The sequence below is a fragment of the Chinchilla lanigera genome, unplaced genomic scaffold, assembly GCF_000276665.1.
Source record: "Chinchilla lanigera isolate Chin_1 unplaced genomic scaffold, ChiLan1.0 scaffold00089, whole genome shotgun sequence".
In the NCBI taxonomy this organism is placed as follows: domain Eukaryota; kingdom Metazoa; phylum Chordata; class Mammalia; order Rodentia; family Chinchillidae; genus Chinchilla; species Chinchilla lanigera.
Window position 1 is genome coordinate 9,149,189 of NW_004955490.1, and position 17,418 is coordinate 9,166,606.

Below are 17,418 nucleotides of genomic sequence, written 5' to 3' on the forward strand. Positions count from 1 at the left end.
GCCTTGGATAGAAGTCATGTTGAGGTTTAACAACTATGAACTACCTTCAGATGGTTGATCTAGTGGATCCTAGTAAAAAGGATCTAGTATATTTATTGTTGGTTCCATCTGCAAACTCACTTGGAGTTTCCCAGTGAGAATAGTCAAACTTTACCAAGAGATTAGAGCATGCATGACCAAAGGATGAGCACTAGAATGGAAAGACAGATTGGGGAAAGGAACCACATCCAGACATGCTTTTAAGGGGTTGGAATAGGGATTGCAAATATCTGGCTCCTAGACCTGTTTACTGATGGAGGTTAATCTATAAGTCTGATATTTCCTTGGCATAAGTACCTCCACTTTTAGCTGGAAAAAGATGTTTTGAAGAACAATTTTACCTATGTAATTTAAAGATTCTGCTGGGCTTTTATAACTTCTGTAGCTTTTATAACTTCATTAAACCACATCAGTGGTCAGTTACAGGTGTTGCTGGAAACTTCCAGCAGGGGTCAGTGATCAGAGGAGCCCCCTTTCTATATCTAGCCTTTCTTACAATGGTATTAGTTTTTATTCATCTTTTTGTTATACTTTTTTGCTGAGTGCTTAAGACTAGGTTAAACTGAGACCTGTGTTAATCAAAATTGACCTCTCCCTATATATCTCCCTATATATCAAGGTCAGTTGAGTCTCCTCAAGCATTACTTTTAGAGCCATGTATACAGTCTCTCAGCTCATCTGTCAGTGTTAGCCACCAGGATGAGTCACAGTCTTGCTTGACCATGTGGCTTCCTGCAGAAGCATGGGAGACATTATCTCTCTGGTGACCCTCTTTTAAAGCATTCTGTACCTTGGTTGATTTCTGTCCTTTGGGGTTCAACAATCTCCCTGCTCAGGAGGTTGGGTGACTCACCAAAGTTGTAGGATGTGATAGAAAATGTCCCCTCACATCCTGGGTCCATGCTGACCTTGAAGGGCCAGGGCCAAAATATTGACTGTCCTCTTAGCCCAGTTATCTTTCTAGTTCTGGTCTCCAAACCTCAGTTGTTGAACACCCAGAAGGTCAGTTACATCAGTATTGCAGTGGGAGTGGTAGGTTTTAATTTTATGATCTTATCTAGATATCAAGCACCTTGAAATATATAGTATGACCAGGAAACTGTTATTTCTTTACCAATAATGGTTGGCTTGGAAACTGAATCCTTGCAAATGTTAACAGAGAACACTTGTAAAGTTTTACAGAGAAAATTTGAGGTTAACCAAAACATAATATTTTAGCATAATCTGCTGACATTATTATATTAAAACCATTAGGTTTTGTTATTATCTTTGAAATACATTTAAATTATTATCTTAGTATATCGATTAATTTTTGGTTAGTTATCTTTATCTAATTACCAGATATTAAATTACATAAAGAAACTTTTACCTAAATTTTTTATTTTTTGGTAGATTGCCATTTAAGATGAATGTATTTGCCTATAGACATAGTTTATAGGTTATTAATGTTTACCCTTTAATTTCTAGAGTGACATTGACTGGATTGCACAGTGTTTAAGTATCTGTAATTGTTATAACACATACATAATATATACATAACAATCACATAAGCATAAGCCTTGAAAAAGTATGTACATCATCTAGTTGACTGTTTCATGTTGGATTGGTATGGATATTTCATCACAAATAGAGAATAAGTATGGGAAAGCCAGATGCTTGAGCCTAAAAAGGTTTATCATCATAAACAATTTTAGCTGGAAGTCACCAGTGTGATAAGATATTTTTTCAGTTTTGCATATTTGAAGGGTTGTACACTTGGGAAATACAAATATACCATGAAGTAAGCAATAACTAGTATCACAGTTACATAGAAATCTTTACATATATTTAGCTTGTACTGTTTTTTTTGTTCTGTCTTTTTGAGACAGGGTTTCATTATGCAGTTCAGGCTGACCTTGAATTCACTTTGTAGCCAAGATTGGCCTCAAACTTGCAGCAATCCTCCTGCCCCAGCCTCCTGAGTGCTGGTATTACAGGCATGTGCCACCATGCCTGGCCAGTATCTACTCTCAAGACATACCTCCAAAGATAAAAACTATAATCAACTCCAAAAATCAAAGAACCTGAATGTTTGGTTGTTACAAATCAAGTAAAGAATACAAAGCCCTGTTTGCAAAAATAAAAGTGTTTCATTACAGAAACCCACATCACAATCTTCCATACTCTCGTGTTTAACAGAACAAATAACCAACAAAAGTCATAAGCAACCAGAAAACAATGAATAGCAATGTTGATGACTTAGGTGAATCACAATCCAGAATCCAGTCAAAATATTTAGGGGTGCCATGAAACAAAAGCAAACTTTTACTTCCTTCTAATTATCTCCAAACTGATACAGAAGAAATATAACTCCCAACCTGTTAGATATCAAATGTGTTGAGTCTGTGGTCCCACAACATCAAGGAATGAAGTTGCTAGCCAAAGAAAGAAGTAAGGAGAACTTTATTGGAAATTAGAACAGAAGAATAGCTCCTAGATTTCCAGAAGGGGTCTCAAATGGGGTCACCTCCCAGGGCCTTTGTGTGGGGCAATTTATACAACAAAGTCACACTGTGGATACAATATGAGTCAATCTACAGTCAGCCTATAGGATTACAAGTACAGCTGCTTAGATAATATTGATTCAATAGGGAAATGAATCATACAGCAAGGGCACACATGGAAAGAACAAAGGGATTTTGGGAAAGGGATGGATCCAGTTGCTGTGGTCACCCATCTGGGAAACTGATGTCTACCTGGATTTACTGGACTAGGTGGTGCTAATTATAATATAATCTGAAATTATTCTTTATCTCTTAGGGAGGCATGTAGGCCTGACCACTGCATCTTTATCATGAGGCCTGGCCTTCTTCAGATGCGCCTCCAGCTACAAATCCAATGTCTTTATTTTTGTGTTGACATTCTTGAGAGCCCAGTGCCTTTCTTACTGTATATTAATTTCTATCTAATTTACTTGCCTATAATATTGTTTCCTTTAGTTCCTACAGAGCAGAAGTAGGCCTGATTCATATACCTGGCTAGCTCTGGAGTTTGGCTTCGAATCTATATGCTTGATTCCCTTTTTCAAGTGATAAAAAACCAAACGTATTTCTTGCCTGGGGTGAATTCAGTGAAGCAAATCAGAAATCCTCTTCCTTCCTAAGGTAGCACTGCAGGGACTAATGGGGCACTGAGTGCTAGCAGTACTCCTGAGCAGGGGTCTCTCCAGGATGCTCCCCCCATGGCAGGCTGGGCCAGGCTGAAAAAGCAGCAGGCCTAAATTCAGGCCTGAGGGTCTTTGGGTATGAAAACAAGGCTGAAGGCTTGCGAGAGCCACCAGACTTACCCTCTACCTGGCTTTGTGACCTTGGCAAATCTTTCTATCTTCTTTCCCCAGGTCTCACCTGGCTGACTTTCCAAGACTGGGCTAATGAATTGGAAAGTATTTTGACAAATAAGAAATGCTGTTTGAATGAAAAATATTAGAATTTGTAATAGAGGAGAACCTTATCATCTCACAGTAATTCCGTGTTGAGGATAGGGAAAGGCAGAATCTTAGGGGCAGGTGCCAGGGCGGATGAAGGCACTGTGCTGGCAGGATGTGGTTTCCATATTGGCAAGCACCCAAAGACTAAGTTCTAACAAACGTTTCCAATAGGTCAGCACTGTCAGATCCTGGTGGAATCAGGCCAAAGTGCATGGCTCTTTAATGTTGAGTTTGGGAGACTCCTTAGCAATGTCCGGGAAGACCAACCCTCCCTGCTGAGGTACAGCAACCCTAGAGAAGTGCAGGATGAAGACGACACCAAAAGAAGAGAGGAAATAATTGCAGCCTGAAAAAAGTAGTATCCAGCAAGGAGAGTTGTAGTGAGAGAATAGAGGGAAGAAAAGAAGAGACTGGGAAGTCCTGAGTTAGGGAAGAGAGCAAAAGAGGTGGGAGAAGGATCTTTAAGGAAGAAAATCTAAGGGGTCCATATAAAGTATGTGTTGAAGAAGCAGGAGATATGCTATGAAAAGAGGAGCTTAGAAGAAGAAACAAGAGTGACAAGGAGAAAAGGTGTACGGATGAAAGGACTCTGGGGGAAGACGTTAGAGAAATGCTGAAAGAGATTTTAGCCTGACGGTTCCACCAAATAAATAGTTCTTGTTATGGTCATCAGTGACCTTATTTCACCAGACCCATTGGCCACTTTTCAGTCCTTAACTTCCCTCACCTCTGTGCAGCACTTAATACCCTCAATAAACTGCCCTGCTTGAAATGTGTTCTCCTCTTGGCCTCTCTGGTACAATACTCTCCTGGGTTTCTTTCTAGCTCTCTATTTTTTCATTAGCTCCTCCTCTGTCAAACCTTAAAATATGAGTGTTTCTCAGAAATAGCAAAAAAAAGGTAGTTACCAGAACCCGGGAAGGGTGTGTACTGGGGGCAATGATTAAGGGCTACAGGAGTGTGGTTGGATAGGAGGAATAACTTGTAATGTTCTAGAGTAGGGTAGTTATGGCAGACTGCAATTAATTGAATATTTCAAAATAGGTAGTAGGCTGGGCATGGTGATGCACGCCTATAATCTCAGCACTCAGGAGGCTGAGGCAGGAGGATTGTTGTGAGTTTGAGACCAGCCTGGGCCACAAAGTGAGCTCAAGGCCAACCTGACCTGCATAGTGAGACCTGGTCTCAAAAAGACAACAATAAGAACAACAACAATGGTAGCAGAGAGGATTTTGAATGTTCCCAAAGCAAAGAAAGGATATATGTCTGAGGTGATTAATATGCTAATTACTTTGGTCCAATCATTTGTCATTGTATACACATTAAAATATCAAGTTTCCCAAAAATATGTGCAATTACTAGGTGTCAAATTATGTATGTGTGTGTGTGTGTGTGTGTGTGTGTGTTACTGAGGATTGAGCCCAGGGAGCACTAAGCTGTATACCCAACCTCTTTTTATTTTGAGAGAGAATCTCACTAAGTTACCCAAGATGGCTTCTAATTTATAATCCTCCTGTCTCAATCTCCTGAGTAGCTAGGATAACAGCTGTGGCCCACTGAGCCTAGCAAAGTTTCAAAAAATACTTCAAAAATATAGGTGTTTCTCTGGAGCCAAACCTCGGTCCTCTTCTCTTCTCATTCTGCTTTCCCACCCGGGGACCTCATGTGTTCTCCATGGTTTCAATTCCTCTGTGTAACCTAATGACTCCCACAATGTCATGTTCAGCCCAGGTTTCTCTGAATCTCAAACTTCTACATACGGGCATCTCCATTTAAGTAGCTCACAGGCATCCCAAATGCGATATGTCCGTAACTGTATGCTTGATTACCCTTTGAACAGCAACTGACTCTCCCTCAGCCTTCTCTACTTCAGAAGGGAATCTTTTAAGCTGGAAATCCCAGAGCAAGCCTTAATTTCCTTCTTTTTCTCTTTCTGTGAGCCTCCACACCCCACCTCATCTGACCTGTAAGTCCATTCAATTCTACTCCAAACACAGCCTTTTCCTCCCTCCACTGGTTTCCACTTCTACCTCCATTGTTATTATCTCTGACCTGGACACTGAAACAGTCTCGAATTTTCTGCTTCTACTCTTGGCTTGTTGTAGTCCATTCTCCACACAGTAGCTATGCGCTCGCTGGCCCCCACCTAGATCTCTCCCCTAGAATAGTTCATACTATTCTCTCCTCCCCATTGCACTGCTTTTCTGATCTTGATGTCCCTTATCTGTACTCCCAAAGCACCTTATCTTTTTTAGCCCTCCCGTCAATCATCCTGGGTTGTAGTTTCTGTTTCTTCTGCCCCACCGCACTGCCCTAGTGCTTAGAGGGCTTGGCCCTCACTTCTCATTTTCATCACTCTATTTTAGTCAAATATAGTGATTAGCTTATAGCTGGTGCTCCATAGAGATAATGCAACTGGAATGAGAAGAGAGTGTGGTAAGAGAAGGCATAGTCAAACTCCCGAGAGAGAGAATTGGGAGAAAACTCTGGGAGAAGAGGAAGGAAAGGTAAGATGATTCTGTAAGGAAAGGGTAGGTGGCAAGGAGGAGTCCTGGGCAGGGAGGCAAGAGGAGGGTTCACAAAGACATCTGTGAGGAAAACGAGAAGAACAGTTTGAGAGGAGATGGATACAAAGCATTAGCAGAGGTGGACAGCAAGTGATTCTCAAGCACCAGTGCATAGACTTTTAAGAGGGAAGGTATGGAGTGGTGAAGGAATCACCAATAGGTGGAAACCTATGTAAAGCCAATGTAATGAGATTTCTAAATTACATAATGTATTCAGTTTAAAGGGATGCTTACAACTCCATGTTTAGTCTTTGAATAACTGGTCTCAGCTTCCTTTTGTAAAACAAAAAGTAGTACTATTTTAATGACCCTAATTACAAAAACAAAATTTTAGCCACCACATGTAAGTTCCTCTTCATTTTTCCAAACTTTGAAGTTGCACTGGTCCATGAAATGTCAAGGAGTCGAGAGTTCTGAGAGGCAACCATTCTATGTCCATGGGTCTCAGAAGTTTTGGTAGCAGAACTACTTTACACTCTTAAAAATTGTAGACAAAATGACCCCAAAATCTTTCAGCTGTGAATAGACAAACAAGCTGTGCTGTATCTGCACAATGGAATACTACTGAGCAACCAAACATAAGATGCTAGTGATACCCACAGCTACAGGGATGAAGCTCAGATGCATTATGCTGGTGAGAGAAGCCAGACTCCAAAGTCTGCTTATAATGTGATTCTATTGATATGGTATTCTCAAAATGACAAAGCCACAGGGACGGAGAACAGATTAGTAGTTGCCTGGGGCTGGGAGGGGTGAGAGGGATGACAACAATGGTGTGGCATAAGGGAATTATTATAGGTGTTGGAAATCTAATGGTTATTACAATGACCATTAGTAAGTCTAATGATTGTACACCAAAGAGAGTGAATTTCATGCATCATGCCACATTTTGTCACACAGAATGTTAAAAAGACATGTTCGTAAAATTTAAAATAAATAAAGCATATTGAGGTCTTTAAAGAGCTTCCATTTTCATAACTTGTACCTATTGATATTCTACATTAGGAATTAAAATCAACACATTTAAAAACCTACTCGTTTATTAATTAAAAAATTATAAATTGATTACATGATACTAAAAATTTCGGAAAATGAACTGTATTTTCCAAAACAAAAAAAGTGGCAAGAAAAGTGACATTGTATTTCATATTTGAAAATCTCATTAGTAACTGGCTGGATAAAAGGCAGCTGGATTTTCATATCAGCTCTGGCATGCAAGCTGTGGCAACGCGTTGTTTTCAGCTGAAGTATTTGAGGAAAATCCAGCCTCACAAAGATAGGTAATTTGGAAAGGGGAGCATTTAATAGCTTTTTCCAGCAGAGTGCTAAGATTGACCCCCAAATGACTCTCACTGGTGTATGAATTCCCTTCCCATTGAGAGTGGGTGTGTATGAGTCTCATGATTATGTTAGTTCTATGGCAGGGAAAGCTTATGGGGGCCTATCTAATCGCAAGATCCTTTTAAAAGGAGAGTTTTGAGAGGCAGGAAAGGAAGGCAGGGAGATTCCTTTTGTGAGAAGTATTGACATGCCATTAATGGTTTTAAAATAGAGGGGACCATATGAGAAGGAATATGGGTTGTCCCTGGGAGCAGAAAGTAGCCTTGGGTGGAGAGCCAGCTGGGATCCCAGACCCATTCCCAGAAGGAACTGGAATTCTGCTAACAACCGGAGTAGCTGAGAAGGAGATTTTTTTTTCTTCAGAGCCTCCGGATAAGAGTCCAGCCAACTGAAAACTTGTGAGACCCTAAGCAAAGAACATAGGTGCACGCAGTGGACTTTTGACCTACGTAACTGTGAGATAATGAGTATTGTATTACGTTGTTAGGTCTGTGGTAATTTGTTATGGCAGCAATAGAAAACTAATAAATTCTGTGGGATTCTTCTCGATAACTATACCTAAACTCCACAATGGTGGTTTCTTAATGTCTATTTGCAGTGTTGAAACTTAAACCATATCAATGAACCCTTTGTACTCTGTTACATTAAAATCCATTGGTTTATCTTGCACTTTGAATGGATCTATTATCTGTGCATGATTTTGTAACATTGTGCATTAGTCATTGTGAAAATATCAGTCCACCTAGTTATACAGATTTTCCAACTGTTGACTGATTTTATAATTATACAATATAAAAAATCATGTTCATTAGTTTTGTTACTACAATCTTATCAAAAAGGTCTTTAGGGATATTGGGAAGCTGTCAAGCTTACAGCAGCAGATGGAGGTTTTCTAAAAATGTACTTTTTAATTCCATTATTTTCAGAGGGGGAGTGCTGGGGATTGAACCTAGGACCTGACACACACTAGCCTCTACCACTGAGCTACAGCCACAACCCTGGGCCTTCCAGTTGAAGGCTTACATTTCATCATTGCCAACAAATACTATCAGTTGTTTTCCTTGAGGTGACAGGATCATTTTGAAATACTGGCCAAGAACCCAAGTTGGAATAATCACAGATTATCTGTCAATTTCAAGAGAAAAAAAAGTGGTCCATGAAAAATTGGCTAGTTTAGCTTGCAGTTCAGTCGCACAAGTGTTTTTCTTCATACCAACCATCACACTTCAGCATGCACTAGAAGTGCTCTGTTTATCTTTTCTATTTTGTCACACAGATTGTTTGTCACAATGAAAAGACTGATAGTGAATAAAAGTGAATCATTCTTACTGCTTTGTTGAGATATTCTAAGTGAAACTGATTTCTTCTGCCAAGAATACATTGGAATAGAGACTGACATGGATAACATAAACACTGCCTGATCTGTGCAGAGGAACCCACACTTTTACTTATCATTGCTTTTGTTACTTCAAGTGCAATCCAATACAGCAGAAAGAAAATAATGTCAGCATTACTGTAAAAATAAACCAAACCTCCTTAACATTAGGGGTCCCCTAGGTTCTTTGAACCACATATTCAGGGCTGCTAGTCTCGGCCAAGACCAAAAGGGGTAGAAAGAGGCTGGGGGTAGGAGTGGCAGAGTTGAAATTTTAAGAATGTTTACAAGTGGTAGTAGAAAAACTGGAGGTGGTGACACATGCCTGTAATCCTAGTATTCTGGGAGGCTGAGGCAGGATAATCCCAAATTTGAACCCCGCCTGCACTACTTAGTGAGGCAGTACTAGTAACTTAGTGAGACTATCTCAGAATAAAAACTAAAAAAATGGCTGGAGATGTGGCTCAGTGCCAAGGCCCTGGGTTCAGTCCCTAATTCCACAAGGATGATGGTGGTGAAGATGAAAGGCAGTAGAGGAGGCAGCTGAGAGTGGAAAGAAGGAGATCATTTCTGGGTTCCTTCCCCCAAGAACCAGTGCCGCACACCTTCCGGCTCCTGACCTAGCTTGTTCCTGAGCCGTCCCAGGCAAGTCAACAGCTCTCTTCTAAAAGCTGCCCCTGCTTGTGAACTTGGATGCTATGTCTCACAGGGTCACAGCACCAACAGAGACTCCCATCCTGGCCCAGCCACCTGTCATGGCTGTTTGCCATTCCACCCTGAAGCCCACTGCTCTGCTAGCCTAAAGCTTTTTGTCTTCTCAGATCAAGCACCCTATGTCAAACACCATTTTATTCACATGGAACAAGCACCTGCTGTGTAGGAGTCCTGTGCCAGGTGCTAATAGGACGGAGGAGGCATGATTAATCCACAGGCCGTTTCCAGGTTACCTGAATAGAGGTAATTTTCACGTGTGAAAGTGGGTTGAAAAGAAGGCTAACACCGGGGCTGGGGACTTAGCTCAGTGGCAAAGCGCCTGCCTGGCAAGCGCAAGGTCGTGAGTTCGGTTCCCGGTACCAGAGAAAAAAAACCAAAAAAAAAAAAAAAAAAAAAAAAAAAAAAGAAGGCTAGCACCATGTCATGGCACAGATGTTCAGATGATAGGCCTTTGGTCAGAGGCAAATGTTAGCACAGCTTGGAGGCTCCCTGGAGTAAGGGTGGGGCCAAGAAGGGCCCGAAGGGAAAGGTAGAAATACTCGAGGCTTTTGCAGAGGAGGGGAGTGATGACAGTCAGGTACACAGTGCACAGTGTAGTAATTGTTGTTATTATTATTTTATCAGAGAGAAGAAAGCTGGGTGGAGTTGGAGGTAAGGCAGAAAGTGCAGGGAATGTCTGTGAATGCCTGGCCTCTCCCCTTCAATCATGGGTTGTCAGGGCAGGTGTAGGTGCAGGGCTGCAGCTATGTGGAAGCTGCCCTCGGCCCACTATGCAGAAAACACCTTGGAAGTATGTGGGGTGAAAAGAACACTAATGTACCTACAGTATTTGATTTCATCCTTACTCCATCCTTACTGTGACACGGATAGTATTATTTTTATCTTCAGGAATCTGAGGCTCAGAGAGATGGATTAATATGGCCAAAGTAGCATGTATGTTAAACTACCATGGAAGGATTCCAACCCAGGGCTGCTTCCAAAGCCTTTACTCTGAGCAACTACAATATAGTCAGTGATGGAGGGGGAAAGGGGAGTAATTATAATAATGATAACAGCCAATGCATACTGAATGCTAGGTGTATATTGGGCTTTAAGCAAAATCTGCATATGATTTCCTTCAGTCTCCACTACAACCCGGTGAGGTAGAGACCATCACTGTCTTACACACCCAAGTCTAACTCCAGAGCCCCAGCTTTTCTACTTCAAGGTCTACTGCAGAAACTTAAGCATTAGATAGTAAGGGCCGAGGTAGCGAGGCACCCACTCCACAGCTATCTGATCCTCAGGAAATCTCTTAATCTCTCTGTGCCTCAGTTTTCTGCTCATCTTTTACTGTGAGCAATATCTCACAGGAGTTTTGAAGGAGTAAGTGGAATGAAGTAGTAAAGTGCTTAACACAGTGCCTGGAACGTAGTAAGCACACAATAGTGGGTAGTTGCTTTTATTCTATTTATTTATTTGTGTGCTTGTTTATTGGAGGTACTGGGCATTGAACCAGGGGCCATTGCCCTGAGCTATATCCTCAGCCTTTTATTGTTCACTTTGAGATAGGGGCTCACTAAGCTTCTAAATTGTGCAGGCTGGGCTCAAACTTGTGATCCTCTTGCCTCAGCCTCCCAGGGTGCCGGGATCACACCTGGCTTCATTTTTATTGCTATTGTTGTTATTATTATTTTATCAGGTTCTACCTGTTCCCCCTAGGTAAGTACCCGCCACTAGTTATCACTATCTATTTTTTTTTTTAGCCAGGATCACCAGAACACCAAAACTAAAAGGGCACGAAAAGATGCTGCTGCTGAAAATTCAGCTTCACGCCATTTTCCCAAAGCCCGATGCAAACTGGGAAGGGAGGCAACTCAGAGAAGAGGCGCCGGGGAAGCTGGTCAGGGGAGCCAGGCCTGGACTGGGACCTGCTGAACCCGGGGGAAGGAGCATGGCTGGGAACGACCTTACAGGCCTCCGGCCTCCCACCCTCCTCCTTCCTCAAAGTTTTGTTTTTCTAAGCCTGGGTTGTCCAAATGAGGAGCAAATGGGAGCTGCAAGAGCTCTGCCGAGACAGCCTGCACCACATGGGCCACAAGTCTAACTCAGATGGAGGGACAAGAGGCAGGGGGTGCAGGGGGAGAGCTGATCTAGCAACAAACTGCTCTCCAGAGGAGGCTCCCTACCCCAGGGACCTGAGAGGCTGGGGCCCAAGACTTGGCACATTTGGGACATTTGGACTTGAGGACAGAGGCCCCACGCCCCATTTGCTATTTTTGCTTTGGGGACAGGCTTGGCATGGAGTGGAGAAGAGAAAACCTCCTTTCCTGCCCTGGGTGAGCAGGCTCTGCTTCACTCCTTGCCACCAGCTGATACCCTCGCTGGCTGTTCGGGCTTCCTGCTGCCAACCCAGGGCCCTGGCTCAAGAGGCTGAGGCTGAGGGGAAAGAGGAAGCTCTCCCCTCTGCAAGTGAGAGGGGCCCTCTTGCTGGGGTTTTCCTCCCAGCCTTTGAGGTTCTCCTCCATCAGTGCTGTGCCTAACCGCTCACTGGGCCGCTTTCCTCCTTGGCCTCCAGTGGCAGCAGTGTGGCACGGAGGTTAACAGCACAGAGACTACCTGAGTTTGAATCTCAGCTCTAGCACTTTTAGCTCTGTGACCTTGGGCAGATTCCTTTTCCTCTCACTTACAGAATGAAGCTTTTAGTTGTGTCTCTCCTAAGGTTGTTTGTGAGGTTTAAATTAATTCATGCGAAGCACTTAGAACAATGCCTGGTATATAAATGTTTAACAAATGTTCTCTGCTCTTATTATCTGCCTCTGTGCCAGTTGTCCCTGCCAAGATTGCATCTCCCCCTTCTCTCTGCTTCCTTAAATGCAGCTCAGCTCAACCCCTTCCTTGTCTGTGAGTCTTCCTGGCATGATCCATTCTGCTGACATCTCTTACCCTCTCCAGTGAGACCAGAAACAGTGAGAGAGTAAAGGGCTGTGACTCATGGCATTGACTAAATGAATCACAGGATGACATCAACTAAGTTGATTTAGTGCTATCAATTTTTAATTTTTTTTATGGCACTAGGGATTGAACTCAGGGCCTTCGCCCTGAGCTACATCTCCAGCCCTTGCTTTTTAATTTTTTATTTTGAGAAACAGTTGTGCTAAGTTGCGCTCGAACTTGTAATCCTTCCACCTCAGCTTCATCAGTGCTGGAATTACAGGCATGCGCACCACCATGCCTGGCTTGTCAATTTATTTTTGTCAAATTCTTTTGTGACCTACAGTAAGAGGTGTATTCTATAGCATGACCAAGTGTATGTGTGTGCATATCTTTACATACAGATATATTCATATGAGCAAAGCAAAAGTTTCACAGAATAATATTCACCCTTATATTTACTATTCATGTTGCTAAGTGCTGTTTGCAGCCCACTAAATCCATTTTAAGCCCTGCCATTGGTTGCAATCTAAAATTTGAAAATCACTGCTTGAAGAATGACCTGGAGTCTCCCCTCCTCTGTGATGAACCCTATTCGGGGTGGAATTCAGATGGTCAGAAATCTAAAACCCTGAAATGATTAGAGATGAATGGCCTGTTTACAGAATGGAGATGGAGTCAGGGGCGCTGTAGTGGGTGATGTCTGTGTGTGGGGAGGGGGCTACTGGGGAGACAAAAGTCTGGGGAGACAGAGGCCTGAAGAGACAGGGTGGGCTCAGATGGCAAAGGACTGCCGCGTAGAGAAATTTGGATTTTTCCTGTGGGAATCACTAGATGATTTCAAGCAGAGGAAGATCATACAGTACTCAGTTCTGTGCTTCAGAAAGATCACTGGAACACTGTGAAGGGAATGGATGGATAACGCTAAGTGAAAGACAGTCGCCATGCTGATTGGGGCATCCAGAAGAGAAAGGCCAGAGGAGACCACCACTGAAGAAATGACAGGGAGAGTGGACATCACGGAGGAGACAGATGTGAGGAGTGGTGAGGATGAAAGTAGGTAGGGCTCGGAGGGGGAGGTTTTTAGCTTGAATGGTGAGGTCAATATGGTGCTGCTTACTGAGGCGGATGTAGAGGAGGTTTGTTGGGGAGAAAAATCTATTGTGAAAAATTGCTGGCTAGAAATATAACTCATTCTTTTAATAAACATTTTTGAGACTGACGTAGAGTGACTAACATTATATTTTGCTAAGTGGGTATATTAAAGACGTAAACCATCATTCACCATCACCATCATTTTGAATAAAGGAGAGCATGGTACCACCAAATAATAGGAAGGGCATAGTCTCAGATTGCGGGACATTTTTTTTTTGTTTTATATAGTTGAATGAATTTATATTGCTGAAAAACTCGTCTAGCAAAATTGTTCTCATTTTACTACGATCCATTGAAAACATCAGTCTGTGTCAGCCTGATCTGTGGACTGGCATCAAGAAATGGGCAGAGAAAGAGAGGTCAGCAAAAGAAACTGAGGTTCAATTCCCAACACACACACACACACACACACACTCTCTCTCTCTCTGTCTCTCTCTCTCTGTCTCTCTCTCTCAAGTTTCCAGTAATAGGAAGAAAACCAGGAGAGAGTGATTATAGAAGGAAAGTTTTCAGAAGTGAGCTCTTGGCCAACAGTGTCTTTTCCCACCCAGAGTTCAAAGAGGTCATCTAATTTGGCAATTAGAATGTCATTGGTGACCTTTGGCAGTGCCCTTTTGCTGGGATGATGGGACTGGGGCCAAATTGCACTTGGTTGAAGTGTGAATGGAAAGCTGGGGAAGGTGTACACTCTTTTCAGAAACTTGAGGTGAAGGGAAGAAAAGAGAGAGGGAACAAGGCAGTGAGAGAGTGAAAAAAGAGATGATGAGAAGGAAGAGAAGGAGAGCAATTTATGAGAGCAGGAGAATACATGTATGGAGGGCTGTGCTCCATTTTAGGTAAACAGAGATGGGCATTTTGTTCTCAGAAGGAAACAAGCTGGTAGAGGGAAGATGAACTTTCCTGAAGAGATGAAACATAACATCTGGACGGAGGGCCTCAGAAGGAGGGTGGATGAGGCCAAGGCTCAGGCGAAGGGATTAGCGTTTAACGAAAGGGGCACCTTGTCCCCTGAGAAGGGAGGGCTGGAGGGGAAGAAAGTTGGAAAGGCAGGCCAGTATTCGGGGGTGGAGTAGGGCACTGAGGTAATTCACGCTTGAAGGCCTCTGTTTTCTCAGGGAAATAGAGGAGAGGCTTTTCTGAGAAGGTAGAGGGGTGGGGCAGGCACATGGTAGGGAGCTGAAGGAAGTTTACAGTGTGGTCCAGGGAAATATAGAAGCTGGAGCTAGGGCTTTGACAAGGGAGCATGCTCCAGGTTGACTGAGGGGCCCTGGCTTGGCAGAGGCTCATTGAGTTTGTCTTCTCCCAGCAGTTTTTGTCTCCCTCGGCAGTGAACACCTACAAGCAGGGCCCGTAGCTCCTTCCACTTCCCAGCCTATTGCTTGCTTGCTAAGCAATGTCCAGTGAAGCGTCTGGCCGGAAGAGGAACCCAGAACTCTCTGAAAGGTCCAGCAAAGCAATCATTGACAAAGCTTACAAGCACTGTACGGTTGCTAGGGAGGGATGCAAGGAAAAATTTAAATGTCCCACAGGAAATTCTCCATTTTGGGTGATCCAGACGTCCTCCCCACCTCACTCCTGCTCTGTGTAAAATGTAAAACAGAACAGTCAGGCTCCTAGTTTGTACCCAGCAACAGGCCTTTAATCCCACAGGCCAGGGAGAGGCAGATGAGAGGGGCAATCCCTTAACCTTCCGCACAGGGCATGAGGCTCAGGCACTTCTTAGGTGGCAGCAGTTAGGAAGGGAGAGCGAAGAGCCAGGGAAACGGACCAAAGCTCCATGGCTCTGGGAGAGGACACTGGAAGCTGGGTGTAAGGCAGTCTCTGACCCCTGAGTTCCGCTACTCTGGAGGATTAAGGGAGGGGCTGAAAGAAGGTCAAGCTGGGAGGTGGTATGGAGAAATCTAGCGGAGCGTGAGCCCAAAGCTTAAGAGAAATGTCTGGGTCTTCCACCTTTCTTTCCCTCCTGCCTATCGCCAGAGGCCACCTGGAGGTCAAAAAGATTCCAGGGCACGATACTATGTCTTGGCTTCTTTCTGCTTCGCATACTGGCTTTGCACTCGGTGTGTTCAACTTCACTCCTTCTCCCCGACTCACTCCTCATTTCAGACAGGGACCAGAGTACGAGCAAATTCCCAGCTCCTGCCGCTCAATCCAGCAGAACTGCTCAGAGACAGCTAGAAGCTCAGGCTCCCGCCGGAATGTCTTCAGGATCCAGATTCCAGTCTGCACATAGAAATTTCAGGAACAGAGGATCCCCACAGCCCACAGCCCACAGCACCCTACTAGGCTCGCTTCACCTCGTACAACAAAGCTCTGTTTACTTAGGGCTGAGACAGTGCCAACCCTCCTTGGGTTAGATGGTGGCCAAACCGTACAATGTTTTCCTTCGACTGAGCCAAAGTGTGTCTCCCTGGAGCTTCTACTCTTGGGCCTCAGCCTTGTCCTTTGAAGTCACACAGAACAAGTATATTCCATTGCGTTCGAAGCCTCAGATATTTGAAAACAGTTATCATTTCCCCAAGTTTTCTCTCCACCCTGGATAAGCATTTCTTTGTCTTTTTAATTTGATTTGTCTTTACTTCTTATTACCCAAGTAACATCAGTTCAGTTGTGGACATTTTTGCAAATTCAGAAAAGCATACAGAAAAAGTGAAAAGTCCACCCTACTCTTCCTCTCAGAATCAACAACTTTAACATTCTCCTAGGGGCTGGGGATTTAGCTCAGCGGCAAAAAGCGCCTGCCTGGAAAGCGCAAGGTCGTGAGTTTGGTTCCTGGTACCAGAGAAAAACTAAAACAAACAAACAAACAAAAAAACAAACATTCTTCTAGCCAGTGTTTTCCTTGCATACTGCATGGTATACACTGTTTTCTTCCCAAAATGGGATCATCCTCTAAGTGATACTTGAGAAGCTTATATTTTTCCCTCTTATTAACTTTTCCCTTATTCTTCTGTATGACTAATTTTAATCTGAAATACTTTAACTGCTCAAGGATTTATTTAACCAGCTTTTTCAAGTGAGGCATTTAGGTTGTTTTCAATTTTTCTTTGCTGTGAAGAACACAGTGGGACTGGGATTTGAAGTAAGGTCGGGAACAAGTAAACAGGGAAAATGAGTCCTTGAATAAAATTGTCACCCTTTTAGCATCTAAGGTTTTTCATTTCTGTGTTGATAATTATATTTCCTAGAACACGAGTATGAGTCTCTGCTTAGTATTTGGTTGCAAGGACTTACCTTAGTCAGTGTAAGCGGTTTCTATTATTGGATGATGAGGTCATTTCTGGTTCGTGATGCTCATAAACCATGCTGAGATGAATAGCCAAGCAGCTAAATCTGTGCTGATGCTGGACACTGAGGGCAGGAGGAATATTTTGGATACCTCTAAAGCATAAGGTGTCTGCCAATAGTGGTAACTGGAAGCTTTTCGGCAAAGCCCCAGAAGGCTGGCTAAGGCCAAGGACTGTGCCCAAGCCTCTGGGTTTGTCCGGGGTCGGCATCGGTATCTATCTTTGGTTACAGAGGGTTCAGGCTGGTAAGGGCCTTGGGGACCACTGGGCCAAGTCCTTCGTCTCACACGTGAGAGAGCGGAGGCCTGGACTGCTCCTTGGGCACCCTAGCACCGAGTAGAACTCTGTCTCCCCCTAGCTCCCTGACTCCTGAACTGGAAATTGCTTGCTGAGGTGTGGATTCTGCCTCAAAGGCCCTGCGAATTCCTGCCTGCTCTCCTTCACCCCACTGAGGCTGGAGATTCTGGCCCTTTTGCAAATTAATCGAAGAGTAATGGTGTGGAGGAGTACTGAAAGGAGACTTGAAGTTCACCCCACAGGCAACTGGGCCTGCTCCACCCA

General features: G+C 43.5%; 1 protein-coding gene across 2 annotated transcripts in view; it reads right to left on the minus strand.

Moving 5' to 3' along the window:
- Positions 1-17,418, minus strand: part of Cldn2 (claudin 2) — a 43,789-nt gene that overhangs the window by 12,032 nt on the left and 14,339 nt on the right. The window lies entirely within an intron of this gene.